Genomic DNA, 5,012 nt, shown 5'->3' with positions numbered 1-5,012 from the left:
TTTTAAAAAAATACATAAATGAAACAATTTATTTATTTTAATGAATTGATGAAATATAATTATTATTATTATTTTTTATCTTATGTCAATCATATTAATATATAATAATTAAACAAATATAATTATAATTGATTTCCTTGGATGGGTTTGCTAATGAGGCAAGGGGGTGGGATGTCACCACCCCACCTGGAAAATGAGTCTAGTGATGTGGAAACCTACACAAGACGAAGTTAAATTAAACCAAAGTAATAGGATGATGGACGTGGTGAAAAAACTATTAAATCTAATGGGAAGGAGACAACGACTTACTGTGGCTAGAGAGAGAGATCAATTTATTCGTGTAATGATAAAGGTTGTTATCACTCTATCTAGGATGCTAAATACTTAAAGAAGGAATGTTGGATCTCTGGTTGCAAATAGAGGGAAGCGGATGGTGGAGTACGAGCGAGTCTCACTGGTGACAAGGGTGACTGAGCAAGGAGTATATAAAATTGACAAAGGTTCTTGCAATGCATAAGTGTTAACTCCCCAACTGGGTCTTCATTAAACTGTAACTGGTTCTCTCCTCTAAACATTATGGCTTTGAGAGTTATCTAGTATTAATGTGTCTATCCTCCACTTTCTACTATTGTAGTTAATTTGGAAAATTTATAGGGTTCTCTATGTAGCGCTCGAGCCAGGTTGGTGGTCATTTATTTTTCCATTTTCACTCTCATTTCCCTTTTATTCTAGGTATGACTTTCCAATTCCACATCTTGGTAAAACATTGTGTTATGCGTTAATCCATTCTACTTGGTTTCAATTTGATATTTATGCTCCTTCCTTCTACCCTCTCTGAACTAGGCCGAGCTTGGAATATTTCTAAATTTTATCTACCAATGAGTCCGATCCCCATGCCATGCCAATGGGATTGCGTTATGAGGGGAGTTGATTATTACCAAGAGCAGGCCCATAGAGGCCATACTCATATGCACCATAGGCTAGAAGGAATTTCATCTCACTATTTCGGAGATCACACCAGCCAATGTTTAGGAAGGAATCTCCCATTATGGGTGAAGCATTCTCTCATATAACTACTCTCTCAAACACTGAGATTCTGATTGAACGAGCTTATTGGATTCCAGATACAGAGCATACAATGGGATGGTTCAGCCAATACATGCAGACTGTATACCTATACTGGAAGATGAATTTTTTACTGGGGTAGACTATCTTGGACTGGTACAAAAATGATATTGGCATCCTGGACCAAAGAATCGAGAGGATTGAATGACACCTTGACATCCCTCCAATGCAGTTTTCTCCTATGCAGTGATTTCTTAGGGCAACACCATTGCACCTCTCATATCCTAGGTTGAGCTTGGACTATTTCTAAAATCTATCTACCCATGGGTCTAATCTCCATTCCATGTAAATGGGATTGAGTTAGAATGGAGCTAAAAATTACCAAGAGTGGACCCACATAGGCCATAGTGTCACGCACCATAGGCTAGAAATATTTTCATCTCACTACTGGAAGTTTACACTAGCTAATGTTTAGGAAGAACTCTCCTAATCATAGGGAGAAGCATCCTCTCATAATGCTACTCTCTCAAACACTGATATTCTGACTGAATGGGATTATTGGATGCCAGATACAAGGCACACAATGGGACAGTTCAACCAATACATGCAGAATGTAGACCTTTACTAGAAGATGCAGTTTTTACTAGGATAAACTATCTTGGACTGGCATGAACCTGTATGAGCATCCTTGACCAGAGAATGGAGAGGATTGAATGACACCTCAACATTCCCCCAATGAGGTTTTCTTCCAAGCATTGATTTCTTCGGGCAACAACATTGCACCTCTCATATCTGGGGCCAAGATTGGACTATTTTAAAATTCTATCTACTTGTGGGTATGATCCCCATGCCATGGCAATTGGATTGAGTTAGAAGAACAACTAATTATTACTAAGAGTGGGCCCACAGAGGCCATACTCGCATGCGACATAGGCTAGAAGGATTTTCATCTCACTACATGGACATTAGACCAGCAAATTTTTAGGAAGAACTCTCCCAATCCGAGGGAAAATCATCCTCTAATAGCATTAATCTCTTAAACATTGATATTCCATCTAAATTGGATTTTTGGATCCCAGTTATAGGGCACAAAATGGGACGGTTCATCCAATACATGCAGACTGTAGACCTTTACTGGAAGATGAATTTTTTACTGGGATAAACTATCTTGGACTGGCACAAAAATCATATGGGTATCTTAGACTAGAGAATGGAGAGGATTGAATGACACCTTGACATTCCTCCAGATTTTAGGGTTTGAACGTGCCCCATGACAAGGTAATATTTTCGCTTCATTTTTTCAGTTCCTACTTCTCACTCGAAACCCCTCTATCGGTATATTTACTCTATTAAGTTTGGTGCAGATGGAAGTTGTGTTCAGAAACTTCTTCCTCAGTGACCAGGTTTCCTAAGGTGCACTAGAGGAATTAGTCATAGCCCCGCCACCAGATTTTTCATTTGAATAACCATGAAAATATACAATATGGTTAGATAATGAGAGTTCAATATTTTCTCATTTCAGGTTCGGGTGCTAACACCTAAATTTCTCGGCAGCTCCTTCAAGTATAAACCTTAATGTTTATAAGTTTATTACTTATGAATGGGTTACCTTATGGCTCATCTAAATTCCTCCTCCATTGTTTACAGGTAATGTTTATGGTTACCTTAGTCTTCGCATCCTTTCATGGGGCTGATGGCCAAGTTCAAGGAAGGATCCCTCAACCACTATACGGTGGTTGCAGGTTCCAATTACTATCGTACCCATTTTCTGAGAGGCCTTCTCCTTTTTCTTTGCACTACATAGGGTTTTTAAATGTTTGCACCTATAATATGTTATAAGGGTTGTGGCTTCATGAAAGTCATGAACAGTTTAAGCTTATGTAATGTTAAGACTCTTGTTGTTTAATTTCTTTGCTTAGGACATGGGCTTGCCTTTTTATTTTTTATTTGTAATGTAAGTGCCAAAGGTTTTCTTCCCCTCGAATTCCAGTTTTATTTTCATATTTTATATTGTACATGGTTAGTGGTCCATGGATACTTTTTTTTTACATGGTCCTTGTAGTAACATGTTAAAATTGGCAACTAAGGCCAAACTCCAGGTGGGTCATATTATTTATGGCAGCTGATATTTTTATTGGATCCATCTCATTGATAGGTGTAGGATTGATCTAAAGATAATCCGATTCTGATAAGTATTTATGAAGTTATGAATTTACTTATGTTATGGACAAATTGTTAAGTCGGCCAACAACTTATGTAGGCTCAGAAGCCCATCAGTCATGTCTATTCAACCTCTACATCTTAGTATAAATAGAATAGGACTTCAAGTCATTTCTACACACACTTGGATCTCTTCCTCTCTCTACTTGTGTTTGGATTTTAGTAGGAGGAGAGATCCTAAGGAAAATCCAGAAAAGCAATAAAAGCCGAAACTGCCGAAAAAGCCGGAAGAGTCGGAAAAGCCAGAACTGCCAAAAAAGTCGAAAAAGCCAGAAGAGCCGAAACTGGCAGAAAAGCTGAAAAATTTGGAAAAGCTAGAACAGTTGAAAAAGCCAGAAAAGTCAGAAAAGTCAGAACTGCTGCAAAATCCGGAACTGCCGCAAAAGAAGGAAACACCTAAAAAGCTAGAAAAGCTGAAAATGTTAGAACTGTTGGAACTGTCGGAATTGCCGCAAAAGCCAGAACTACCGGGAACTACCGAAACAGCCGGAGCATCTGTCTCTGAAGGAAGGCATCATGATGCATGATATCATGGGTAGCATAATGATGCATGATAATATGAGCATGGGTAGCATAATGATGAATGAGATCATGAGCATGGGCAACTTGATGATGAATAAGACCATGGAAGATGCAGCATGATGAGCAGCATGAAATGAGAGTAGCTCAATCATCAAGGTTCAACACATGTGATAGTACAACGAGGTGTCACAAGGTAATGTGGAGCAAATAGACAAGATGCAACACTATGATAGGTGAATGAGTCACCTTAGAGAATCAGTTGAAGCAATATGTCTTCAACTGATCTCATGACGATATCAAAATTCAAAGTGATTGACTTCTATTGTAAATGTACTATCTCTCTCACTTTCTCTACTGAACTTTGAAGAACATAAAAGAAGAATTGATCAAGGGTTTCCCCACATTGTGGGGTTTGTCCCTCGCTAGCGCCACATCTTGTGTCCTCTTATCTTGGCTTGTCTTCTGTGATTTATATTTATGTTCTATCTGCAGTTTACTTTATGCTGATGTGATTGCTAATGTGGAAAAGAAATTGAAATAAATTGCTCTAGCATAGAACATACCTAAAATTAACATGGTATCAGAGGTGAGGTGAAGACAATGCCCAAGCAAGAGTCAAAGTGCAATCACCAAAGAAAATGGGGACAAGACAAAAGGATCAATTAGTTGCACATCTCTCTTCTAAGTTTGCTAAGGGTGAAGTGGAAGCAGAGAATATTATCATAATGGCACAGTGGAAGATCACTTCATTGGGAAGTTCAGATCTAAGGGTGGAAGGAAAGGCAAGGGTGGAAGGAAAGGTAGATGCCTTGGTTGTAATAAGTACAACCATCATGAAAAGGAGTGTCCAAATAGCAGAGAAACATCTCTTGATGAAGATAACAATCATTCCAGGGACATCTTCAATGATCAGAGGAATGATAAGTAATGCAGCTCATCAAGGAAATGGTCGACCCTTCAAAGAAAGCAAGGAACACCAAAATCTCTTTTATGTGCCTGATCGCAAGAAGAACCTGGTGTCCATCTCGAAAAATTGAAGTTTAAGGTTTTAGGGTGGCACTCATCGATGGAAAGGTACGTGTTTGAAAATAGATTTTTCAAAGATGTTTTAGAGTTCAGGGTTGTATCAAGTCCACTGGGGACCATGTCCATTGACTCAGCACCAGAGGTCTATGAGTCAGATGGTGACTGGGATGCCTAAATTC

Source organism: Pinus tabuliformis, chromosome 9, assembly GCF_031772625.1.
Source record: "Pinus tabuliformis cultivar Carrire ecotype Pingquan chromosome 9, CPIR1, whole genome shotgun sequence".
Lineage (NCBI taxonomy): Eukaryota > Viridiplantae > Streptophyta > Pinopsida > Pinales > Pinaceae > Pinus > Pinus tabuliformis.
Note: the sequence above shows the minus strand (reverse complement) of the source record.